At 42.6% G+C, this 8,196-nt stretch overlaps 1 protein-coding gene across 1 annotated transcript in view; it reads right to left on the reverse strand.

The window, feature by feature from the left end:
* The window catches only part of UST (uronyl 2-sulfotransferase), a 328,787-nt gene that overhangs the window by 255,200 nt on the left and 65,391 nt on the right, over window positions 1–8,196 (reverse strand). The window lies entirely within an intron of this gene.

The raw sequence follows: 8,196 nt of genomic DNA on the forward strand, positions 1-8,196 counted from the left end.
TGATCCCCAAGCTGCCGGGCTGCATTCCTGGCCGCATGTATGCATGTAGCTGCATGCATGCACACAGCATTTATCAGTGACATTATCAGTGACATCTGCCAAGAAAAGCCCACAGATGATAATGTTTACTTTCCTTTTATCGGTGCCAATCCGATACACGACCGATATATCAGTGCACCTTTACAATTTTCTGTACATTTTATATCTTTAAATGCTACCTCTCTTTGGCTAAGTTGTGAGAGAGAATTTGGAAGTTTAGAAATTGATCTGAGAAAACAGATACCAAACATTCAGATGACTGAAGAGTTTGAAATGCTAGCGATTTCATCATTGTTCTGTAAGAAGTAAGTATCCTACAGTTATGCAATATACAGAAGAAAAATCTTCTCTTGAAATATGAGACACAATAATTTTCCACCAAGCCGATATACTCATGTCAAATCTTTGGTAATACAGGCATCTCAAAACAAAGCTCAAAACACAGCTTTAACCACTAACAATAAGGAGTCATGTCTCCATAGAGCAATTCATTAACTCTGCATATTATACATGTGACAGTGAGGTTTTGTCGGCAATGCTTCACCAAAATGTCGTTTCAAATTCCATCAAGAGTTATATTCACAAACTCTTTTCCCATTCAATACAGAGTCTAAAATCATCAGTAGCTATCTAAGTATAGAACAACACTGTTTCCTTGTAGGATATTAAAAGGAGCAGAGCAAGCGTGAGTGTCAGCAAACTAGACAAAATTTGCAGGATAAGTGAATCACCAATTTGAACAAGAATCATTGTTTGGATTCTTACTGAACCCCAGTCTCAGATGAGCTGCCTCAAGTTCATAAAGATATTGTATGAATGGTTGCCTCTGATAGCAAAAGGCCCTGGAGTTAAGTCCTTTCTGCCACATGCTCTGAGAAGATTTGCATCACAAACTCATCCTCTCTGGGGGAACATTTTCTACATCAGTGGGAGCTAGAGTTGGGTATTTGACTGGTCAAATAAAGTTTGGTCAATTGGCCAGTCAAATATCTGTTAAACACTGTAAAAAATTGCCAACAGGTCCAAATAATACACAGAAAAAGCAAAATTCTTCCATTAAAAAATCTGTCAAAAACAATAAAAACCCATATTTCTGTCAAGAAAACTACAATGAAGCATAGTTTTTTTGTAAAATTGCTATAATATTTGATTGGTAAAATATATGCAGTCAACTGACCGTCTTGTCAACCATAGGGGGAACCAAACTTTTTGGTAGGTATGTCACAAATTAAACCCCACACCCTCCCCAGGTGCCGCTCTGATTTCCTTTCCTGCATGATCTGCTATTCTACCTTCCTGCTCCCTGCACTAATCTGCCACTGTGCCACACAAGAAGCTGCCTGTGCCACTTGTGAACTCGTGATGCAGGTTGCCCATGGCTGACCTATATGTTTAGGTAAAGAGACCTGATATTTGGGCTTCTATTTGCAGAGAAATGCATTAGGCAAATGCTTTTTCTTCACAAGATAATAGGAGATGGGACTACTTTCTAATGCATAAGCAACTATTATTTTTTTTTAATTTGCACTCTCCTAGAATCTCTGCACTTGCTAACCTGATTAAAGATCAAAAGAATACCTGAGACTTTAAACCACTTACAATTTATCATAACAAAATTATATTTGTAGAGAACTATGATATTTCACTGAAAAAATACTAGGGGTGCACCGAAAGAAATTTTGGGGCCGATACTGATAGCTGATTTTTACAGAGGCATATCAGCTGATACTGACCAGATTTCCAATACAGCTGTGTCCAGCTGGTAAATCTGTTGTGGTAGAAGGGGAGGGGGAAAGGAAGGGGCGTGGTGTGGGCAAATCAACACCCCCTGTGGTGAGGGAGGGAGTGGGGCAGAGGCTGGGGGAGACACTGCCCAGCCGGGGTGGGGCGGGGTGAGACAGGGCCATGGCTTGTCCGGGAAGCATGAGGGGGGGAGGGCAGCTCCCACCACTGCATACACCCCAGCAGGGGCTCGAGGCAGGAGGCAGCAGTCCTGGGAGGGGGCCACAGGGAGGGGGGTCTGCAACCACCCCAAATTTCACCATTTTTTCCCCCCAATCTCCCCAGTGCCGCCACTGCCCACCCAGCACAGCCCTGGCTCTTCCCAGCATGTGGGTGGAGGGTCCTGCCCCCCGCCCCACCTGCCCCAGCCCCCGCCCCACTCCCTCCCTCACTGAGGGTGGGGTGTTGATCTGCCCCACTATGCCCCTTCCCTCCCCACTCCCCTTTCACCACAACAGATTTAGCAGCTGGATGCAGCTCTTCAAGCTGTCAGGCTGTGCTCCTCAGTGCCTGTGTGCTGCACTGCAGCTGCGCACATGCACAGGCATTTATCAGCCAAATTATTGGCCACATCAGGCTGATTTCCAAAACAGCCAATTTTCTTTATATTGGTGCCAATCCAATATCAGACCGGTGTATCGGTGCACCTCTAAAAAATACTGAATATTTACATGGTTAACTGTATACAGACAGATCTGGCATAAGCACAGAACTGAATCAGAAAGACTTTTTTACTCCTGTTTTCAAACAGCAAAAAAAGTAACAGATTAGGATTTCAAATCTGTCATGATGAACAATCCATGTTATGCATAAGATGACTTGATATTTAAACTCTCCAGGACAGGTTGTAATTTTGAACAGTGTCTAAGCCATAGTAGAACTCTAGATCTTGATCAGGTTGTTGGGGCTTTATTATAACATAAACAGGGCTGTCCAACTGGTATTAAGTTGCAGCCCCAGACTTCTGCCTAGCTGCCACTCCACCCATTGCTCTGGCTGCAAGTGTAGCTTTCCTCCTTTAGCTTTCACTGCCTACCCTGCACCAGAGGCAAAGATGTACAGTCCAACAATGGAGGGATGCCTATGTGGCATGCAGCCACGGGAACTCATGGTTTACCCTGTTGTAGCCTGCAGATGTGCAACCCATGGGATGTTCAGCCTCTTAGCCATTATAAATTGGACAGCCCTGACTTAAAGAGTATGATACCAGAATCCAGAAAATTCTGCATGGGATTAAGAGTTTTGTTCTCTTAAATATCGCCACTTCAAATTCAAATCAGCAATTTCAGACAAGTCATGTAACCTGTGTGAGACTGCTTTTAATCTTACTCTGAAAAAGAAGTTTATTGTGAGGTTTTATTGTGGCTGCTACAGTTCTATACATGTGACATTTCAATTTAGAAGGCTTGTTCCAAAGTTAAAACAAATTTTATATTTATTATTTTTGCATCAAATCACAACGCTGCAGATACATTGAAGCAAGTCTATTCTGTTGAGCAAACAGTAATGAGGAGTGGGAAACCTTGCTTTGCAAAACCCAAAACCAACTAAAGAACCATGTCTTCTAGGCATATGATAGAAATTCAAACATTTGAGAGTGTTTGGGCTGTGTCAAAACATGACCTTTCAATTGCTTAATATTTTTATTTTATACCTGCCCCTATAAAACAGGGAGAAGAATTACTTATAAACATGAGCACTTCATCCTAACGCAGGTTTTCTTTTAGTTGTAAAAGGATTTTTAAAACCAACATTTCCTTGCAAGTAAGGAGAAATGTCTGGTTTCATGAGAACCAAACATCAATGGATTATTTCACTTTATCTGGATACTTTCTTCAGGTAGCACATTTTCAGGTATGAAATACAGGAAAGAAACAAGAAATACAGAATGGAACAGATTAATAATCCCTGATCACATTTATATTCTTTATAATATAAAAAACCAAGTCCTCCTTGATTTACTTGAAGAACACAATATATGATGCATTAGGCAAACTAATTCTAAGGAAACTAAATTAAGATTCAAGACTGACCTACCCAAACACTTGAGTAATTTTACACATTTAAGCAATACTGGGCATGTCTACACATGTGCTTTAATGCTCATGAGTCTATTTTAATGCATATTAAAGCATCACAAAAAAAATGCTCTTTCGCTAATGTGCATTAAAATAAGTTGATGCATATTTTTCGAAGTACCTCACAATGGAGGTACTAGATTTAATGTGGATTACCTAAAGTGTATTAATTAGATGCACCCCATGCTATTTTGTTGCTGTGTATTAAAGTAGGTTAATGCACATTAAGTTTCACTAGAAAACTGTGATTTTAGTTAATGCGCATTAAGACAGGCTAATGCACATTTTCCTAGTACTTCACAATGGAGGTACTAGATTTAATACATGTAAACTAAAGTATACTAATGCACATGTAGACGCCCACTATGGCCTAAATCTGGATGGCACAATATTTATTAGTGATACTTCCCAGACCAGAAATAACACAAATTGGCTTTAATGGCAGCATCCAAATGAGCACGAGCACGCAGTATGTGGCACATGCCTGCAGTGCCATATGCTGCATGTTCAGTTGTTCTTTGCACTGCAAGGGAGCAGAATGGATGGGGGAGGGTTTGGCCTCTGGATATCCAGGGGTCAAAAAAATCCACAGGAAAAAAAGTGGTGAATGCGGGGGTAGCGTGCACTGCTCAAAACCAGAGTTGGGCCAGCCAGAGCTCTGCTCCGTGCAGCAAGATCGCCACTGCTGCAGCCCTGGGAGGCCTCCAGGCCCCCATATAAGCCCAGTACTGGCTTCAGTGTCCCCTGCCCCAGCCAGGGTAACTTGCTGCGCACCAAAGCATGAATGGCATAGGCATTCCCCGGGGACAGCTAACAGTGGCACAATGTGTGCTGTCATTAGTTGTCCCCAGGGAACCAAAAGTGGGGATGCATGTGGGGATGTAGCCAATATGTCACAGAGAGGTAGAGGCTCTTAGAAGTTGAAAATATTGGTTGCATCAAATAATCACACTAGCGATCTGTATCATTTAGGGCCAATAGAAGCTGAACCTGACAATGGTATTTCTAAGAGTCTCTGGGCCCAAGTAGCCATTTACAGGATCAGATATGTATGTTAGGACTTGTTTTCCCATAGTTATGTTGACTCTGCAGGAGTATAATAAATGAACACAAGGAAATTATTGTAAACAAACAGCAAGTAGATTGAAATACTTGCCAGAAACACATTTGTTTAGTAAATTGGTACCAATCATGTTTTATATTAAATAGTTATTTTTCTGCTCATAGCCACCAACTTAAACTTTGTGCCGCAGTAACTGCAATAAAGATTTGGAAAGATAAAGAACATCTTCCTTTCTAATTATTTTGATTAAAAAAAATATCAAGTCCCACTCCAGTACAACCTATAGCATAACCTTCCTTTTTAAGAAGTCTTGTCACCAGTTTCCTTGAGTCCTCTACAGGATCTGTGCTTTTGGTGGAAACATTACTTACATACCTCTTAGAGGAGGGAGGGCAATGTTAGGCTAAAGAATTAATTTCTGTATGTACATTTGCGTTTGCTCAGAATCTTTCTGGAATTTTTATAATTTTCTCTTTTTAACTGTAGTTGCTATTGTTTCGATAGCCACAGAGGTGATACTATTGCCTTTACAAAAATGAAATGTAAAAAATACCATGTTAGATTCGTTGGGGTCTTTGTTTTTCTGTTCAGCGTACTACAGACTTTTCTCCCCTTTTTTGTATAAACAAAGGAAATTTTCCAAACCACCCTGTTGATTTAGACAGATTCACACCCACTCAGAGTTAGTTTTAAAAATGAGGTAACAAATATAAATACGTAGCATCTGCCCTTTTAGCAGTTAGACCATATTCATCTAGTTTGTTTGATTTTGACCTATAAAATAAATTACATTCACCCTCTACCCAATGTATTTCCTTGTTGCCTCTAACATATTTCATATTTCCTTTCAAATGCTCCCAACCTGAGTGCCTAAATTACATTGTTTAGTCTGTAATGCCAATTTTTAAAAAGTATTTGCTGTGTTAAGTTCACAGACAGCCAAGTTTTGTACACTGAAATGTAAAAACATAGAGAAGTAGGGCTTGAAGGAATCTCCAATAGTCATCTAGTCCAACCCACTGCCTGAGTCAGGATTATCTTTATCCAAATCTTCCAATGCAAATTAATATTTTAACATAGTGGCGCTCAACCTTTTGGTCCACAGGTTAGAAGAGAGGGACAGGGCCCGCCTGTGGGCTGGGTTAGGCCCTGGGGTCCCAATACTGTTCTCACAGCCCCCCTGGAGGCTCCTTACCACTCTGCGTGCCAGGATTGGATCCCACAGGGATGGCACTGCCCCCTCATATGCCAGGATTGGGCCCTGGGACCCAGTGCTGCCATTGCTTTGTCCTGTTCACTGGGATTGGGTGCCAGATCCAGCATCCAGGGCTCAAGGCTCTCCACAGGTCCAGAGATTTGGTAGCAAGGAAGCAGTGCCTCTGCTCCCCAGCCACCACATTTCTGGACCCATGGAAAACCTGCAGGTCCAATGACATGGCGCCATGGGTCAGATCTGACCTCCTGGCTGGAGGTTCAGCACCCCTGATCTAACCTATTAGCAAAACTATACAGTCAACCCTGACACAACCACAAGACGTAACACAGCTAAAACTGGGGGACCATGGCAGCCAATGTCCTGCTTCTAAAATGGTTGCTAAAATACTCTTGAGAGGTTCAAGAATGATGGCTCCCTTCTTCCCCAAGACAGAGGAAGGCAGAAACCCCCATAGTCCATACCAATCTGACCATGTGGCAAAGTTCCTTCCTGACCTCAAATATGGCGCTACTTCACGGTCACGGTCAGCTAGGGTCTGGAACCAGCTTCCAAGTGAGGTGGTGCAGGCTCCCACCCTGGGGGTTTTTAAGAGGAGGTTAGATGACCATCTTGCTGGGGTCGTTTGCCCCCCAGTACTCTTTCCTGCCATGGCAGGGGGTCGGACTAGATGATCTGCCCAGGTCCCTTCCGACCCTAGAAACTATGAAACTATGGTGATTGGTCTAAACCTGAACAAAGGGGCAAGATCTAGCCAGGGTCTCCAGGTTTAAACCCCAGCAGGAGTGTTGGCATACCCCAAGTGAAATCCCCAACCTTGGCTGCAGCCAACAACCAATGTCTCCGAGGAAGATTTTAACAATCCCCTAACACATGTAGTAACAGAAAGGGAAAACATTTCCACCTGGCCCCATGTGGCAACCAGCATAGCTCAGAAGCAAGGGAAATACCCATAGTAGAACACAGGCATAGCTACGTCTAAATCATCCTTCACCAATGCCTGTCCAATCTCTTCTTGAATACCTCTAGTAATGGAGAGCCCACAACTTCCATAAGCAGTCTATTCCATTGCCTTGCTTGACAGAGAAGACATTTTTTCCCCGATATCCAGTCTCAACCCACTCTGCTGCAACTTCAAGCCATTGATCCATGTCCTACTCTGCAGCAAGACAGGAAAGGTGTTCTCCCTCTTCTTGTCAGTGCTTCAGGTATTTGAAGACTGCTAATATGTCCCCTCTGAAGCACCTTTTCCACAAGCTGAACATGCCAATTTCCTTCAACCTCTCTTCACCTTTTATCACTTTTGCTGCCTGCCTCTGAACCCTCTCTAACTTCTCCATGTCCTTTTTAAAATCTGGAGCTCAAAAATGCAAACAATACTCTAAATGAGGCCTAATCAGTGGCAAGAGAAGTAGCACTATCACCTCTCCACTATCACTTCCATGTTTTGCCCCTAATGCTTCTATTGATGCATCCAAAAACTGCATTAGCCTTTTTTGCAGTTGCAGCACACTGCAAACTAATGTTGAGTCTGTGATCTACCAGGACTCCCAGATCCTTCTCCGTAGTGCTACCATCCAGCCATGTGTCACCCATTTTGTATTTGTATTTCTTATTATTCTTCTCAAGGTATAGTGTCTTGCATCTGTCAGCATTGAACTTCATCTTGCTAGCTCCAGAACAGCTTTCTCATTTGTAAAGATATTTCTGAACTGCAGTCCCTTCCACCAATTGTTCCTCATTTTGTGTCATCGGCCAACTTGTTCAAGAAGCTCTCAATACCAGCATCCAAATCACTAACGAATACATTGAACAGCACTGGACCCAGGGCAGACCCCTGGGGGACTGTATTCAAAACCTCCTGCCATTCTGACATGGATCTGTTTTATAATTATCTTTTGCTTGCAGTGACTAAAACAGTTGTCTACTAGGGTTGTGCGAAGCTTCGGGTGCTGATTCAATTTGGAGGAAATTCGGCCCGATTCGGCAGCTGAATCTCTGAATCCAAATTGAATCAGGAA

The sequence above is a fragment of the Alligator sinensis genome, unplaced genomic scaffold (genome assembly GCF_000455745.1).
Source record: "Alligator sinensis unplaced genomic scaffold, ASM45574v1 scaffold786_3, whole genome shotgun sequence".
In the NCBI taxonomy this organism is placed as follows: Eukaryota; Metazoa; Chordata; order Crocodylia; family Alligatoridae; genus Alligator; species Alligator sinensis.